This window comes from Macaca fascicularis, chromosome 3 (genome assembly GCF_037993035.2).
Source record: "Macaca fascicularis isolate 582-1 chromosome 3, T2T-MFA8v1.1".
Lineage (NCBI taxonomy): Eukaryota > Metazoa > Chordata > Mammalia > Primates > Cercopithecidae > Macaca > Macaca fascicularis.
The window spans coordinates 15247826-15266891 of record NC_088377.1 but is presented as its reverse complement, the minus strand read 5'-3'; the positions used below and the strand labels follow the sequence as shown (position 1 = coordinate 15266891).

Sequence of the window (19066 nt, the reverse complement as noted above, 5' to 3'; positions counted from 1 at the left end):
CCCTTCCCTGGGAAGGTTCCCCTGTCTCTGCTGCCTGGCAGGAGCTCCTTCTAGGGGAGGTTCTGCCTCTGCAGCCCAGAGGCTGCATCCGCTATAAGGAAGTGCTTAACAGGCCAGGTACAGTGGCTCACACCTGTAATCCCAGCACTCTGGGAGGCAGAGGTGGGCAGATCACCTGAGGTCAGGAGTTTGAGACCAGCCTGGCCAACATGGTGAAACCCCATCTGTCATAAAAATACAAAAATTAGCCGGTCATGGTGACGGGCGCCTCTAGTCCCAGCTACTTGGGAGGCTGAGGCAGGAGAATCACTTGAACCTGGCAGGCAGAGGTTCCAGTGAGCCAAGATTGTGTCACTGCACTCCACCCTGGGTGACAGAGTGAGACTCCATCTCAAAAAAAAAAAAAAAAAGGAAGTGCTCAGCAGACATTGTGCCCTTTGCCCTTTGGCCAATCATGTTTTAAAAATACCTTTTGCTGGGCGCGGTGGCTCAAGCCTGTAATCCCAGCACTTTGGGAGGCCGAGACGGGTGGATCACGAGGTCAGGAGATCGAGACCATCCTGGCTAACACAGTGAAACCCCGTCTCTACTAAAAAATACAAAAAAACTAGCCGGGCGAGGTGACGGGCGCCTGTAGTCCCAGCTACTCGGGAGGCTGAGGCAGGAGAATGGCCTGAACCCGGGAGGCGGAGCTTGCAGTGAGCTGAGATCCGGCCACTGCACTCTAGCAAGGGGGACAGAGTGAGACTCCATCTCAAAATAAAAATAAAAATAAAAATAAAAATACCTTTTACTTTAAAAAAAAAAAAAGAAAAAGAAAAAAAGAAGAAGAAGAATTCTCCTTGGGGACCTCGTCTGCAAACTCCACTTCTGTTCCCACTTCTAAAGGCGCAGCTGTTGCCCATGGAGAGTTCCAAAGATGTGTCTTGATGACAATAATGGAAACTAGTTGGTGTTTTTCTTCATTTGGATTTCAGTTTTGTATACTAAACTGAAGTAATTGCATTTGATGACAAAGGAAAAAGAATGAAATCAACAAAGGGATCATTTGGGCTTTTGTTGGTTCAGTGATTCCTATGGTAGCTGTTGTAGTGGTTAACTTTCTGTGTCAATTTGGCTAGGCCATGGTACCCAGTTATTTGGTCAGGTACCAGTCCAGGTGTTGTAAAGGTACAGGTATTTTTTTTTTCTTGAGATAGAGTCTCACTCTGTCGCCCAGGCTGGAGTGCAGTGGTGCAATCGCTGCTCACTACAACCTCTGCCTCCTGGGTTCAAGGGATTTTTGTGCCTCAGCCTCCCAAGTAGCTGGGACTACAGGTATGTGCCTCCACGCCCAGCTAATTTTTTTCTTTTTTTTGTATTTTAAGTAGAGACGGAGTTTCACCATGTTGGCCAGGCTGGCCTCGAACTCCTGGGCTTAAGTGATCTCTCCCCTCGGCCTCCCAAAGTCCTTGGATAATAGGGGCGAGCCACTGTACCTGGCCTGTAAAGGTATTTTTAAAATGTGATTAGCCAGATGTGGTAGCTCACACCTGTAATCCCAGCACTTCAGAAGGCTGAGGCAGGAGGTTGGCTTGAGGCCAGGAATTTGATACCAGCCTGGCAAGATGGTGAGTCTCTACAAAAAAATATACAAAAATTAGCCAGTTGTGGTGGTGTGTGCCTGTGGCCTCAGTTACTTGGGAGGCTGATATGGGAGTATGGCTTTATGACTTGACCCCAGGAGTTCGAGGCTGCAGTAAACCATGTTTGTGCTACTGCACGCCAGGCTGGGCGACAGAGAGAGACCCTGACTCACAAAAAAATGTGATTAATATTTCGATATATGTAGTATACTGTGAGTAAAGAAAAGTACCCTCCATAATGTGGGAATGCCGTATCTATCAGTTGAACACCTTAAGAGAAAAGACTGATGTCCCCTGAAGAGGAAGGAATTCTGTCTCCAGCCTACCTTGGGACTGAAGGCTGCAATATCAACTTTTTCCTGGCCTGCGCTGCAGATTTAGGACTTGCAGCCCCTACAATTTTTTTTTTCTTTTGAGACAGAGTCTCGCTCTGTCGCCCAGGCTGGAGTGCAGTGGCACGATCTTGGCTCACTGCAACCTCCGCCTCCCAGGTTCAAGCGATTCTCCGGCCTCAGCCTCCCAAGTAGCTAGGATTACAGGTGCCCGCCACCACACCTGGCTAATTTTAGTAGAGACGGGGTATCACCATATTGGCTAGGCCAGTTTTGAACTCCTGACCTCAGGTGATCCCACCCACCTCGGCCTCCCAAAGTGCTCTGACTACAGGTGTGAGCCACCAAGCCCGGCCTGCAGCCCATACAATTACATGAGCCAGCTCCTTAAAACAATCTATCTCTCTCACACACACGCACACGCACATACACACGCCTGCATGTGCACACGTACACACAATTATTTCTGTAGAGACCTCTACCTAGAACACCCATTTTGCAGGCTGAAAACAGCAGTCTGCTTTCTCAGACACCTAGTTATTATTATTGGAGACAGGGTCCCACTCTGTCACTCAGGCTGGAGTGTAGTGACGTGATCATAGCTCACTGCAGCCTCTATCTCCTGGGCTCAAGTGATCCTCCCATCTCATCCTCCCAAGTAGCTGAGACTAAAGGTGCACACTGCCACACCCAGCTAATTTTTAATTTTTTTTTGTAGAGACAGGGTCTTTCTATGGTGCCAGGCTGATCTTGAACTCCTGGGCTCAAGTGATCGTCCTGCCTTGGTCTCCCAAAATGCTGGGATTACAGTCATGAGCCACTTTGCCCAACCAGGAACTTAGTTTTAAAGAATATATGCATGTAAGGCTGGAATTTAGTATTGCCAGAATTACTTTTATGAGTCTTTGGTTCTCAATAAGGTCTGGTGTATGGAGCCATCTTTACACAATATGTTGTTGAGTGGCATATCAACTTAAAAATAGTCCTTTTCCCTGCTCTTAGAGATGAACAGATTGCTGTTTCTGTGTGTTTGTTTTCAGTTGAGCATCAGCTGAAGGAATTGCTTGGTTATGCAGGGCCTTGTTGTGTCAAAAATATGTACTTAAAATAGCAGAATCAACTCACAAGGTGAGATGCTCACACCACGAGTGATATCTACAGACTGACAATGTGCGAAGGAATTTTGGATTCAAATCACCAGTCTTCCTCCTACTCCAGGGCATAAAATTGTTGATAGGAAGAGCAGACAAAATCTTTTATGATGTAAACTCATATTCTCTCCCTCTGCCCTCAATATGCATATATATCGTTGATTTAAGTTATATGTAAATGTAAGCTGGGTGCAACTCTCCTGTCCTGTAAGAAGGAGGGCCTGGCCTATTGTCAGATTTCACTAAACACATTTCTGGACTATGGTGTGCTATTAAAATGGCCTGATTTTGCATTAAAAGGTCTCTTCATAACCATCCCCAAAGGAGTCTTCAGTCAGTTGAGTTTGCATAGCAATGCGAAACAGACCACTCTGCTCTTTTTTTTTTTTTTTTTTTTTGAGATGGAGTTTTGCTCTTGTCACCCAGGCTGGAGTGCAATGGTACGATCTCGGCTCACTGCAACTTCCTTCTTCTGAGTTCAAGCACTTTTCCTGCCTCAGCCTCCCAAGTAGCTGGGATTACAGGTGCCCACCACCACACTTGGCTACTTTTTGTATTTTTAGTAGAGATGGGGTTTCACTGTGTTGGCCAGGCTGGTCTTGAACTCCTGACCTCAAGTGAGGAGGCCTCAGCCTCCCAAAGTGCTGGGATTATAGGTGTGAGCCACCATGCCTGGCCCTCACACATCGAATTTAACTCTGGTGAATATTATTTATGATATGACACTGTGGTAGAAGCTGCTAAGATGGCCCTCAGTGATCCTTGCCTCCTTGTGTGAAAAAGGGGTTTATGCCCCAGTGTGTCCCCCGAGTATCAGCTGACCATTGTGGTGAATAGAATTCTGGGAAAATGATGGTGTGGGGCTGACATGGTTCAGCTCTGTGTCCCCACCCAAATCTCATCTCAAATTGTAATACCCATACGTCAAGGGAGGGACCTGATGGGAAGTGATGGGATCATGGGGGCAGTTTCCCTCATCCTGTTCTCGTGACAGTGAGCGGCTTCTCATGAGATCTGATGCTTTTATAAGTGTTTGGCAGTTCCTCCTTCACTATTTCTCTTTTCCTGCCACCTTGTGAAGAAGGTACTTGTTTCTCCTTTGCCTTCGGCTGTGATTGTTTCCTGAGGCCTCCCCAGCCACAGAGCCATGCAACCTCTTTCCTTTATAAATTACCCAGTCTCAAGTATTTCTTTATAGCAGTGTGAAAACGGACTAATACAGTGACTTCCAAGGCGAAGTCATCAAAGACATTGTGGCTTCTGTCTTGCTCTCCTGGATTACTCATTCTGAGGGAAGCCAGCTGCCATGTTGCAAGGCCACTCAATGCACCTTCTGAGAGGCTCATACAGAGAGCAGCTGAGGCCTCCCGTCAACAGTCAGCACCAACATACCAGCCATGTGAGGGGACCATCCTGGAAGTGCATGCTCCAGCCCCAGGCCAACCTTCAGATGACTGCAGCCCACTTCAACCAATATCTGACTACAACTTTATGAGAGAATTTGAAACGGAATTGCCCAGTCAATCCATGCTCGATATTCTGAGCCACTGAAATCATGACAGAAAACAAGTGATGATTGTTGTTATAAATCACTATAAATGGAATAATTTGTTAGTAGCAATAACTAATTAATACAGAAACATTATCTTTTTAAAATTAATTAATTACTTATTTAATTTTTTGAGACTGAGTCTTGCTGTGTCACCCAGGCTGGAGTGCAGTGGCACAATCTCAGCTCACTGCAACCTCCACCTCCTGGGTTCAAATGATTCTCCTGCCTCAGCCTCCTGAGTAGCTGGGATTACAGGTGCACGCCACCACACCTGACTAATTTTTTTGTATTTTTAGTAGAGACAGTGTTTCATCATGGCCAGACTAGTCTCGAACTCTAGGCTGGAGTGCAGTGGTACAATCATAGCTCACTGCAGCCTCCACCACCTAGGCTCAAGTGATCCTCTAGCCTCAGCCTCCCAAGTATCTGGGACAGCAGATGCACACCACTATGCCCAGCTAATTTGATGTGAGTTTGACTATTTATTACCACATGTAAGTGCAATCATGTAGTATTTGTCCTTTTGTGACTGGCTTATGTCGTTAAGCATAACGTCCTCAACCTTCATCCATATTGTAGTGAAACGGTATTGTTTGTCTAGGGTAAATACCCAAGGTTTGTTGTTTCACAACCATGAAAAACTAAGATGCAGGCACACAAGAATGAGGTTCAGAGTGGAAGATTAATAGGTGCAAGAGAAGAGCTCTCTGCAGCAGAGAGGGGTCCCGAAAAAATGGGTTGCTGCTTCTGCGAATGTAAGGGGTTTTAGAGATGAGCTTAAGGAGGCGTTGTCTGATTTACACAGGGCATGAAAGATTGGTTGGACCAGGTGTGCCCTTTGCATAGGGGGCAAAAACCTGGCTGCCCCCACCCTAATCTTTTATTATGCGGATGTGTTCTCTGGCCGGGGCCATGTTGCCTTTTTCTTTACTGTACACGTGGTGACAATGGAAAGGGAAGATGGAGCCTCCATGCTGAACATACCTGGCCCCCAGGTAGCCCTTTTCTATTGGCACAGCTGCCTGCGTTCACCTGTGCAAGCTTCCAGCTTTCTTATCTATGTCTGCAGCTTGGTTTTTCAGGCTGCCTTTTATAATGATTTGGGGGCTGCTTTTGTTAAAAGGAAAATTCTGCTGAGGACTGTTTTGCCCTATTTTACCCACTATCTGCCTAAATAATTTCTCTTTCTTTCGTTCGTTGTTGTTTTTTTTTTTTTTTTTTTTTTTTTTTTTTTTTTTTGACGGATTCTCGCTCTGTCGCCCAGGCTGGAGTGCAGGAGCGCAATCTCGGCTCACTGCAGGCTCCGCCTCCCAGGTTCACACCATTCTCCTGCCTCAGCCTCCGGAGTAGCTGGGACTACAGGCGCCCGCCACCACACCCGGCTAATTTTTTGTATTTTTTAGTAGAGACGGGGTTTCACCGTGTTAGCCAGGATGGTCTCGATCTGCTGACCTTGTGATCCGCCCGCCTCGGCCTCCCAAAGTGCTGGGATTACAGGCGTGAGCCACCACACCAGGCTCTGCCTAAATAATTTCTGTGTAGCTCTTGAATCAGTAGCATATGTCAGAATTTCCTTTTTTTTTTGAGACGGAGTCTCGCTCTGTCGCCCAGGCTGGAATGCAGTGGCCGGATCTCAGCTCACTGCAAGCTCCGCCCCCCGGGTTCACGCCATTCTCCTGCCTCAGCCTCGCCAGTAGCTGGAACTACAGGCGCCCGCCACCTCGCCCGGCTAGTTGTTTTTTTTTGTTTTTTTGTTTTTTTTTTTTTTTTGTATTTTTTAGTAGAGACGGGGTTTCACTGTGTTAGCCAGGATCTCCTGACCTCGTCATCTGCCCGTCTCGGCCTCCCAAACTGCTGGGATTACAGGCTTGAGCCACCGCGCCTGGCCTCCTTCCTTTTTTTTGAGACAGAGTATCGCTCTGTTCCCCAGGCTGGAATGCAGTGACACGATCTCGGTTCACTGCAACCTCTACCTCCCGGGTTCAAGCAATTCTCCTGCCTCAGCCTCCCAAGTCGCTGGGATTACAGGCGCAGCCACCACGCCCAGCTAAGTTTTGTATTTTTAGTAGAGACGGGGTTTCACCTTGTTGGCCAGGCTGATCTCAAACTCCTGACCTCAGATGATCTGCCTGTCTTGGCCTCCCAAAGTGCTGGGATTACAGGTGTGAGCCACCGCGCCCAGACAGAATTTCCTTACTTTTAAGGCTGAGTAATATACCTTTGTATAGATAGACCACATTTTATTCATCTGTTGATTTGTTGATGGACTTGAGTTGCTTCCACCTTTTGGCTGTCGTGAATAATGCTGCTACTAACACAGGTGTGCAGATACCTGTTTAACTCCCTGCTTTCAATTCCTTTGTTTATATATCCAGAATTGGGATTGGTGGACTTTGTGGTAGTTCGATTTTTAATTTTTGAGGAACTGCCATACTGTTTTCCACAGTGACTATACCCCAACAGTGCATAAGTGTTCTAATTTCTCCACATCCTCACAACACTTGGTATTTTCTCTTTTTTTTCTTTTTTTAAAATATTGATCCCTATGAGTGTGAACTTTTTTTTTTTTTTTTTTTTTTTTTTTTTTTTTGGGAGAGAGTCTCGCGCTGTCGCCCAGGCTGGGGTGCAGTGGCCGGATCTCAGCTCACTGCAAGCTCCGCCTCCCGGGTTTGCGCCATTCTCCTGCCTCAGCCTCCCAAGTAGCTGGGACTACAGGCGCCCGCCACCTCGCCCAGCTATTTTTTTGTATTTTTTAGTAGAGACGGGGTTTCACTGTGTTAGCCAGGATGGTCTCGATCTCCTGACCTCGTGATCCGCCCGTCTCGGCCTCCCAAAGTGCTGGGATTACAGGCTTGAGCCACCGAGCCCGGCCGAGTGTGAACTTATATCTCATTGTGGTCTTGATTGGCATTTCCTAAATGGTTCATGTTACTGAGCATCTTTTATCTGCTTATTAACCATTTGTATGTTTTCTTTGGAGGGTTGTCTATTCAAGTTTTGCCCATTTTAAAATCATGTCTTTTTTTTTTTTGAGATGGAATTTTGCCCTTGTTGCCCACATTGGAGTGCACAGCACAATCTTGGCTCACTGCAGCCTCCACCTCCTAGGTTCAAGCAATTCTCTGGCCTCAGCCTTCCAAGTAGCTGGGATCACAGGTATGCGCCACCACACCCAGCTAATTTTTTATATTTAGTAGAGATGGGGTTTCACCATGTTGGTCAGGCTGGTCCCGAACTCCTAATCTCAGGTGATCCACCTGCCTTGGCCTCCCAAAATGCTGGGATTACAGGCATAAGCCACTGAACCTGGCATTTGTTTTTGTTGTTGATTTATAGGGGTTCTTTATATATTCTGGATATATATCTTATCACCTCTTATAACCATTGCAAATATTTTCTCTCATTCTGTAGCTGCCTTTTCACTCTGTTGATAGTGTCCTTTGATGCATAGAGGGTTTAATTTTGATGTAGTCTTTAGTCATTTTACATCTGAAACAGTTCTTTGGCCTTTGCCTTTCATGACGTTGATATTTTTGGAGAGCCAGGCCATTATTTTGTAGGATGTCCCTCAACTTGGGTTTAATTGTTTCCTGGAATTTAATTCAGATTGCACATTTTTTATAGGAACACTCTATTGGTGGTGTTGTGTGGTGTTTTCATGCATCCCATCAGGAACATGTTACTCAGTTTGTCCTATTATTGGAGATGTTAATTTTTTTTTTTTTTTTGAGACAGAGTCTTGCTCTGTTGCCCAGGCTGGAGTGCAACGGCATGATCTCGGCTCACTGCAACCTCTGCCTCCCAGGTTCACGAAATTCTCCTCCCTCAGCCTCCCAAGTAACTGGGATTACAGGTATGTGCTAACCATGCCCAGCTAATTTTTTGTATTTTTAGTAGAGATTGGGTTTCACCATGTTGGCCAGCCTGGTCTCGAACTCCTGACCTCAGGTGATCCACCCGCCTCGGCCTCCCAAAGTGCTGGAATTACAGGTGTGAGCCACCGCGCCCAGCCTCTGGAGATGTTAATTTTAATCTCTAGTTAAGGTGGTATCCTCTTTGTCACTGGTCAGTTTATAACTCATAAGTAATCTGGGGTAGTTGCCTAAAGATTGTAGAAATATTGTAAATATCTTTTTTTCCCCAACAATCGGTGGTTTTAGCATCCACCAATGATTCTAGCCTGAATCAATGATTATTATGATGGATGCAAAATTGTGATTTGATTTTCTACTTGTATTCCTTCCTCTACATGTGTTGTTTTTTGTTTTTTTTGGTTGTTGTTTTTTGTTTTTGTTTTTGTTTTGAGATGGAGTCTCACTCTGTCGCCAGGCTGGAGTGCAGTGGTGCAATGTTGACTCACTGCAACCTCCGCCTCCCAGGTTCAAGCGTTTCTCCTACCTCAGCCTCCCAAGTAGCTGGGACTACAGGTGCACACCACCATGTCCAACTAATATTTGTATTTTTAGTAGAGATGGGTTTCCACCATGTTGGCAGGATGGTCTCGATCTCCTGACCTCGTGCCTCAGCCTCCCAAAGTGCTGGGATTACAGGTTGGAGCCACCATGCCCGGCCCAGTTCTTTGGTTTTTTTCTGAGACAGAGTCTCACTCTGTTGCCCAGGCTAGAGTGCAGTGATGTGATCTCAGCTTATTGCAACCTCTGCCTGCTGGGTTCAAGTGATTTTCCTGCTTCAGCCCCCCAAATAGCTGGGATTACAGGCACCCACCACCATGCCTGGCTAATTTTTGTATTTTTGGTAGAGACAGGGTTTCACCATGTTGGCCAGCTGGTCTTGAACTCCTTACCTCAGTTGATCCACCCACCTTGGCCTCCCAAAGTGTTGGGATTACAGGCATGAGCCACTGCACCTGGCTCTGTTCCTCTACATTTGTTAGTGAGCATTTTACTTTCCCTGATAGTGAAAGATCTTTCCTTTTTCTTCCTACGTATTTGTTCTTTGGTGTCACTCTGATTCATGGATTCTTTTTTTAGTCAAATGTAATATTATACCGATAGTCATTCTGATGAACTTTGGTGTTTTTTTTTTTTTTTTAACCTAACAATATATTCTGGATATCACTCTGTGTCAGTTCATAGAGATCTTCATTGTTGGCTTTTACAGTGACATGCTATTCCATTGTGTAGACACACCATAATTTATTCAAACAATTTCTTACATATGGACATTGAGGTTGTTTTTAATATTTTGCAATTACAAATTACGCTTGAATAGCCTTGTACATAAGCACATATATATGTATAAAAATATATATGTAGGCCAGGTGCGGTGGTTCACACCTGTAATCCCAGCATTTTGGGAGACCAAGACGGGCAGATCACAAGGTCAGGCGATTGAGACCATCCTGGCTAACACGGTGAAACCCACCATCTCTACCAAAAATACAAAAAATTAGCTGGGCATGGTGGCATGTGCCTATAGTCCCAGCTACTCGGGAGGCTGAGGCAGGAGAATTGCTTGAACCAGGGAGGCAGAAATTGCAGTGAGCCAAGATCGCACCACTGCAATCCAGCCTGGGCAACAGAGCAAGACTCCGTCTCAAAAAAAAAAAAAAAAAAAAAAAAAAATATATATATATATATATGTGTATATATATATATATATATATATGTATATATGTGTGTGTGTATATATATATAATTGTTAGAGGTCATTCAGGAATTCAGGGTAAGTATCCAAAAGTGAGATTTCTGCATCAGAGGGTAAATGCTGTGTAATTTTGTTTAATATTGCTCAGTTCCCCTCAACTGGATTGCACCATTGTGTGAATCCCACAGCCTCACCACATAAGTGGTTTGTAAAGATTTTGAGTTTCTGCCATTCTGATGGGCAATAGGTGTATTGCAATTTAAATTTCTGTTTATATTATTATGTAAATAGAGCTTGCATTCACCCACTATGTGAGTGGTTCCTAAAACTTTAATTTCGGCCGGGCGCGGTGGCTCAAGCCTGTAATCCCAGCACTTTGGGAGGCCGAGACGGGCGGATCACGAGGTCAGGAGTTCGAGACCATCCTGGCTAACACGGTGAAACCCCGTCTCTACTAAAAAATACAAAAAACTAGCTGGGCGAGGTGGCGGGCGCCTGTAGTCCCGGCTACTCGGGAGGCTGAGGCAGGAGAATGGCGTAAAAACCCGGGAGGCAGAGCTTGCAGTGAGCTGAGATCCGGCCACTGCACTCCAGCCTGGGCGACACAGCGAGACTCCGTCTCAAAAACAAAACAAAACAAAACAAAAAAACTTTAATTTCTAGAAATGGCTTCCACTCAGGCTCCAGGTCCTTATTCTTCAGCCCCAACCCCTCTTTCCTCCCTCTAGACACTTCCTTCCATCTAAACCGCCACAGCAGCCTTCTTCAGCACACAGATAACATCCTCCTCACTGAGTGGGTAGGAAAGGAGGTTCAAAGAATGAAGTGGTTTACCCAGCCAGTAAGTGGAGAATCCAGGACTAGACCATCTCTTCATTTTTGTTTGTTTGCAGTTTTTTCTTTTTTTCTTTCTTTCTTTTTACTCTTTTTCTTTTCTTTCTTCTTCTTTCTTCCTTCCATTTCCTTCCTTCCTTCCTCTTTCTCTTTCTTCCTTTCTTTCTTTCTCTTTCTTTCTTTCTTCCTTTCTCTCTCTCTCTCTTCTTTCTTGTTGTTGTTTTTGCTGAGACCATGTGCTCAGATTCCTAGTACATGACTATAAAGTTAGGAAAGAGTCCCCGAGACCACTTCCACTTCCGATACCAATTTAAAGTTTAGGGGTCCCCACAACCACCTTCAAGTTCAAGAATCCCCTTGGTGGACTCTCAGAACTTACTGAAAGCTATTATACTTACTTACAGTTTATTACAGCAAAAGGACACAGATTAACATCAGCTAAGGGAAGAGACACATAGGGCAGCGTCCAGGAGAGCTTCCAGCAGTCCTCTCCCAGTGGACTAATGGACTCCTTCTGGAAACTATATACATGGACCATATACATGCAGTATTGCCAACCAAGGAAACTCACCAGGCTGTTGGTGTCCAGAGTGTATAGTAGGGCTTGATCCTGTGGACATGACTGGCTTGACCTTAGTCTATTCCTTCAGGGGTCAAGCTGATATGTTGTGGCCAAATCTCCCACTGTAAATCACATTGGTCTAACATGTTGTTTCTGTTTGGCATGGCCCATGGCCTCCAGGTAAACAAAGCGCTATCATCAAGCAGGACAATCTAAGGGCTTAGAGATCACCTCCCAAGAGTCAAGAGCAAAGCCCAGATCTCACTTCAAGCTTAAAATTCTTTACTACACAATACCCTTTCCTTACTACAGGAAAGTGGGGGTGCCCTGCTGGCCCTCACAGAGGAAGAGCTCGTAACTCATAACCCACCTAACTGTAATGAAGGGCAATCCCATCTGACTGAAAAACAGGACTGGAAACAGGCACTGAACATTCCAGAAGGAAAGAGAACCGCACAGGGGAGCGCGTAAGTGGATTTAATGATGGCTAGTCTACAAGAAAAAGTGCAATCGACTCAGGTTACTGAAAATTCACCCCCAATATTTTCCTCTACTCATCAAATGTGGAACAAAGGGGCTCACTGGAGCTTGCTCGTGGCTCACATCGGAGACAGCAGGCCTTAGTCTTGTTCTCTGATTATAACATCGAGGACCCCTAGATGGCGTTGATTTCCAGCTTGGACGGCAATTAGTTAACAACAACAAAAAAGGAATCTGAAAGTTCAACAAACCTCTTCTTTTCTTTTTTTCAAACTGTTTTTGTTTTTTATTAAGCACATTCCACAGTACAAAGCTGTCATGAATAATATCTGTACAACTGAACACTTTCAATAGCTGTTAAGACACAAATTTATTTCAAACAGATAATTGGCAAACATAATTAATTACAAGTTAGAATTAGACTATCCCAGTGCTTTAAAACATTAATATAGCAGTAATTTACATTTGCTCAATTATGGTTAGCAAAATAAACTGGAGGAGGTTGCAGCGAGCCGAGATCACGCCACTGCACACCAGCCCAGGCTACAATGCGAGACTCCCTCTCAAAAAAAAACAAAAAAAGTTATTGACATTCCTTGATCTTTGGAAACAACAGCAAAGGGCAAATCAAACCTAATATTGAATAAGGGAGAAGGAGTGCCAACTGGATGCCAATGTCCTTTCCGTGCACCGTCGGGGCAACAGTGCCATTTACACATTTGGACTGTGTACTTGGGAGTACTTGGGAGCTTTGAGAACCTGCTGAGGCTGCAGCCGCAGGTGACACCAGAGATGACTGGGGTGGGAATCATGGGCTTGAGGTTTTATACCACTTAGGAGTGCTCTCCCCTCAGCATGGGCCTCTGAACCAGTCTGACCTGACCTGCAGGCTCCAACACACCAGCGGGCCCTGCCAGAACCTTGGCAAGGCCAGGATGCATGAATTCCAGAGCCAGGACAGCCCGTCAATAGGGCCTTCTTATTTCCCCTTCCCAGGGCTACAACTGCACAGAATAATGATTTTTGACAGTGAAGCCAAATGAATACTATGGGAAGTGACCAATAGTACTCAGGAGTACTTATGAGAAAAAGAATAAGAACAAAAAATGTTTGTTATCTCTCTATTATATAATACATACTGCACAACAAATAAAACATTTCGTGTTGAACTTTAGAAATTACATTTTAAAACAAGATTCTCATTAAAAACACACACAAACCACACACACACACAATGACAACAAAATAAAAACACTGTAGGAATACTGTGGGAAGGGTTCCAGGTAGTCCACATCAACCCTGGTATCAGGTTCTTGAGCCCAGCTCACGGCTATGTGCGAACACACTCTATATTAGTGTCTCAAGCACACAGGGCCCTGACTCCAGCAACTTTGAGGTTAAACTATTATGTACATTATATCTACATGCGAACACAGTATTTTAAGTTAGGAGGCAAGCACATGTATAAAGGTGTTACTCTACCAAATATCAGGAGATCGTTGGGGGACAGAGAATAGTTAATAAAAGGGCTAACCCCCATGGCACGTGTATACCTATGTAACAAAACTGCACGTTCTGCAAATGTACCCCAGAGCTTAAAATATAATTTAAAAAATTTTAAAAATAAAATAAAAGAGCTATGTTGGGAAATAATATAACTGACTTATAGTTCTTTTTTTTTTTTTTTTGAGACAGAATCTCGCTCTGTCGCCCAGGCTGGAGTGCAGTGGTGCAGTCTTGGCTCGCTGCAAGCTCTGCCTCCCGGGTTCTGGCCATTCTCCTGCCGCAGCCTCCCGAGTAGCTGGGACTACAGGCGCCTGCCACCACGCCTGGCTAATGTTTTGTATTTTTAGTAGAGACGGGGTTTCACCGTGTTAGCCAGGATGGTCTTGATCTCATGACCTCGTGATCCACCCACCTCGGCCTCCCAAAGTGGTGGGATTACAGGCATGAGCCACCGCACCCGGCCAACTGACTTACAGTTCTTTAAATTAAAAGAAATTGGTACAGAAAGGAAGTATAATCCAAAAAATATGACTAAAACAACCCAGAGAGGTTTTTCCATTGTCCGACGTGTTCCTAATCCAACAAGTCAGAATTCATAATGACTTGGACGGTCAAAAGGACAATGCTAACTTTTGAAAATGAAAGCCCTGGACGTTCTGAGTAGGTGTTTGGCACCCACAATCTCACTGAAGAAGAATGCTGTTTCTTAATGTCAAGCCAAAATGCAAAGCAATATAGAGGCCAAGTCTTCTCTTGACGGTTGATTTACTTCGGTAAAACAGATTCTATGTTCCTTTTCTATGAACAGTTTACATTTGAAACATTAGATTTTTTTCACTGATGAGGGAAGGACATGGGCTTCTGTGCTACTTTCAAGTCGGTGATGCTAAGGTCTCCTTCTCAAAGTAGAGCCGGAATCAGAGGTGAGAAATGTCGGGACTTGAAGAGTTAGGCTACTTTGCATGTACCCAGCATCTAGAACCAATTCCAGCTTCATAACTCAGCTGTGAATGAACTCCCTTAGGCATTTGATAGCCAAGTAGGCAGTAGTTCAAGACTAGAAAACCCGGAAATGGGTGAAAGTGCAGACTGTTATCTAGAGATGTAAGTGTATGTTCTGGAGGGGGAATGGGAATGGGTCTCATTCTGGGCACTGGGAGGCACATTTAAGAAATCCCAAATCAAGATAGTGTCATCGTGGGAGCTGCTGATGATTTGAAACTCATCAAACTGTAGCTGAAACACACGTCCAGAATGTTCCACCAATGTGTGCAAACACAAAGTGCTTGCTGGGGCTCGAGGGTCAAGAGCAGCTTGCGAGTCCTAAACTTCAATTTTCCCATCATAGGCCCCACTGACAATCCTCTTTACCAAACCGGATGCATTGGTGAGATAGATTCTTCGGATTCTACGGTGAGAGTGGGATATGAACAGGGGTGAAGTTCTTAACACATTAATCCACCACAATGAGGCTGTACCGCACTTACGCTTCAGCAGTGGACTGATGGTGACCTGTTCCAAGGACCGCTCCACTGCCCTGTGGGACAGGGCTTCTGCGACCGATTCTTCATGTCCCTCTAGGACTCTTAAAACAGAAGCCACATCCAATATCCGAGAGCCTAATGGTATTATCTGATGATCCATTAACAACCAGCCCATCCCTGTACTGGAAACAAGACTCGCTTGTGCCCACTGACAGTACGAACAAATTCACAGGTGCTCATGCTTCAGACTTTGATGGTTCTGTCACCCGAGGCGGACACGATGTATTTGTCGTCAGTCTACTACATCGACAGCAGCTTTAGTGGCCAACCAGGACACGGCGTAAAGTGATATCGGTTGCAGAAGCCCTGTCCCACACAGCAATGGAGTGGTCCTTGGAACAGGTCACCATCAGTCCACTGCTGAAGCGTAAGTGCGGTACAGCCTCATTGTGGTGGATTAATGTGTTAAGAACTTCACCCCTGTTCACATCCCACACTCTCACCGTAAACTCCGAAGAGCCAGTTACAATGACACGCTCATCATACTGCAGACAGAGGACAGAGCCTGTGTGTCCGTTAACACTTTCAAACATTCCAGGCTGGTTTTATCCCAAATCTTAATAGAATTATCTTGTGGGCCACTGATAATTTTTTCATCATTGTACTGTAAAGCGTAGATGCCTTTACTATTTTCAGAGCGGTACTGAATCCTCTGCAAGCTGTGTCGGCCATACTGCCAGGTGGATTCTATAGTCTCTATATCCTGGATAATCTTTGGGTATAATGACCCATAAAATGAATTTAGAGGGCTAGCTGTGGGTCTGTTTTTAAAGAGGTACTGATCCCACCCTCTTCTTTCTGAAAGTCCTTTCCATGGGGGATCAGTGTATTTAACCAGGTACTGATCCCACCCTCTTCTTTCTGAAAGTCCTTTCCACAGGGGGTCAGTGCGTACCATTCGTTCAATCAGCTTCTTCCAAAGCATTCGTTCTGAGATCACTCGCTGCCATTCTTTACATACCAGCTCTGCTGCACGCAAAGACCTGGCATCCAGGTACGAAAGAATATTTTCTGCTATGTGATCTAAGCCTTGCTCAGGTAGAGCAGCAATAAAGTCCCGCTGCAACATGGGCTTCAGGTGAGAATTAATACGTCCATGCTGCTAATGACACATTCGGGAAATAAGATGTTCCACGAATTCCACCTGATCTGATTCAGACCACTGGTCAAAATATTGAATACACAAGTCTTTTTCTTTTTGGTAGTTTCCTTCTGATGGCCTGCTTCTGGAGACAATCACAGACAATGTTCCATTACTTATCTGCCAAGGAGTATTTTTCTTTGGGGACTCATCTTCATCTTGATCTTCCATAACTGAAGTGTTAGTTCCACGTGGCTGGGGAGGCCTCATAATCATGGCAAAAGGCAAGGAGGAGCAGGTCACATCTTACGTGGAATGGCAACAAGCAAAGAGAGAAGCTTGTGCAGGGAAACTCCGCTTTTTAAAAACATCGGATCTTGACCAGGCACATTGGCTTACGCCTGTAATCCCAGCACTTTGGGAGGCTGAGGCAGGTGGATCCCGACCTGAGGTCGGGAGTTTGAGACCAGCCTAACCAACATGGTGAAACCCTATCTCTACTAAAAATACAAAATTAGCCAGGCATGGTGGCGCATGTCTGTAATCCCAGCTACTTGGGAGGCTGAGGCAGGATAATCGCTTGAACCCGGGAGGCAGAGGTTGCAGTGAGCCGAGATCGTGCCATTGCACTCCAGCCTTCAACAAACCTCTTCTGTCAAATTACATTTCCCAATGAGGTAAGATTACAATAAGAATTGGCTTTCAATTTGTGCAGTTGGTGTAAGTTCTCCTCTTGATTCACTTAGTAAATCTTTGCCACGGGACTGCTGTGGTGGTTGGAAAGATACTCCACTGCCAATAGGACAAAGTTCAACAGGGACGGGCCAAGGCGTGCTATTTAGGGAAGGAGGAGGGGAGAGGAAGACAAATATGGGCAAAGCGTGGCACAGAACAAATTGCAGGCATTTTTCCACAAGGGCAGGGCTTCCTACAAAACTAACAACTGAGTTTAGCCAGCAGGGGAGCCTGAGTGAGGCCCCCCTGCAGTGCAGTGGGAGAATGGGGCAGTGGGAAGGTGGAGGGTGCAGGGGCGAGGTGGGGAGGGAGGGCTAGGGAGTTGTGAGTGAGGAAATAAACCTTTTTCTGCTTCGCCCCCTGCTGCCTTCTCTACACCAACTAAGCTGTCTTCAACAAGGAGGGGAGATATTTCTCTTTGCTCTAGTTTCCCTCCCAACTCCAGCTGTCTTTTTCAGGATTTCCAGTTTCCTCCCACCTTCTTGGATAGGAAGCCTGGGCTATAAGCAGCTGTTTTATTTCCTTATGCTGTAGACAAAAGCTAAATAGGTCCCAAACTCAAAACTTGGGTACCAAAGCCTTGATGATCTTATTTTAGGCACAAGAGTAAAATAAAGAGAAGTGAAGCATTATTTGGAGTGGTGACAAGACACAGACGGTAAAAATGAGCAGGAAAGTATCTGATGGTGACTATTGCTTATGAAGGAGTGAAACTGAGTGTCTGATAGTGGATGAGTGGGTGGGCATTCTTAGCTATGTCAGGAATGGTTGCTTTAAGAAGGTGACATTTAAACAAAGAGCTGAAAGACAAGAATGAACCAGTAGTGTTAATAGCTTCTGTTGGGGAAAAATCCCTTAAAGTGATTAAGGAAGCCCGGACTTGCCCTAGAACATGTGGAATCAACTAAGACTAACCAAACTGGCTGAGGATGGAGTTTACACACCCAGTGGAAGGAGTGTTCGAAACATAACGCATTTCAGTTATAGGAAAATTAAGAAAGCTACAATCCTCACCACCAAGGGAGAGGCTGGCAAAAGAACTGGGTCTTGGGTGGCTCTACTGAAACCCACCAGAAAGCCTCCAGAAGTTTTCTCTAAGACTTGGCCCTAACTTGGTGAGCCATATCATTTCCAGTATAGTGGGGTGGGGACAAGTGAGGACTCTGGCATCAGAGACAAAGCACTGAATTCTAGGTGTGTGACCTTAGGCAAATACTTAATGACTTGGAGCCTCAGTTTCCTCATCGTAAACGGGGTATGAGAACCCTCCCATTCAGGGGGACTGCGAGGGTTACATGTGGCCATGTGTGCAGAGCATTGTCATAGAGTTGACATGAAGGACCTTAAGATGTAGTGTGCAGGCCGGGCGCGGTGGCTCATGCCTGTAATCCCAGCACTTCGGGAGGCCAAGGCGGGTGGATCACCTGAGGTCAGGAGTTAGAGACCAGCCTGGCCAACATGGTGAACCCCGTCTCTGCTAAAAATACAAAACTTAGCTGGGCCTGGTGGCGGGTGCCTGTAATCCCAGCTACTTAGGAGGCTGAGGCAAGAGAATCGCTTGAACCTGGGAGGCAGAGGTTGCAGTGAGCCCAGATTGTGCCATTGCACTCCAGCCTGGGCAACAGAGTGAGACTCTGTCTCAAAAAAAAAAAACAAAAAAAAAAAACAGGCCCGGAGTAGTGGCTCACCCTGGTAATCCCAGGTCTTTGGGAGGCCAAGGCAGGGGAATCACGAGGTCAGATCGAGACCATCCTGGCTAACATGGTGAAACCCCGTCTTTACTAAAAATACAAAAAATTAGCCGGGCATGGTGGCAGGTGCCTGTAGTCCCAGCTACTAGGGAGGCTGAGACAGGAGAATGGCGTGAACCCAGGAGGCGGAGCTTGCAGTGAGCCGAGATCAAGGCACTGCACTCCAGCCTGGGCGACAGAGCAAGACTCCATCTCAAAAAAAAAAAAAAGAGGAAGAAGAGGACGAGGAAGAGGAAGGAGAAGAGGAAGGAGGAGGAGGAGGAGGAGGAGGAGGAGAAGGAGAAGGAGACGGAGACGGAGAAGAAG

The 19066-nt window shown here is 45.6% G+C and overlaps 1 pseudogene; it reads right to left on the bottom strand.

The window, feature by feature from the left end:
• Positions 1–12441: 12441 nt before the first annotated feature.
• Positions 12442–18812, bottom strand: LOC102119057 (F-box/WD repeat-containing protein 11 pseudogene; annotated as a pseudogene).
• Positions 18813–19066: the final 254 nt, after the last annotated feature.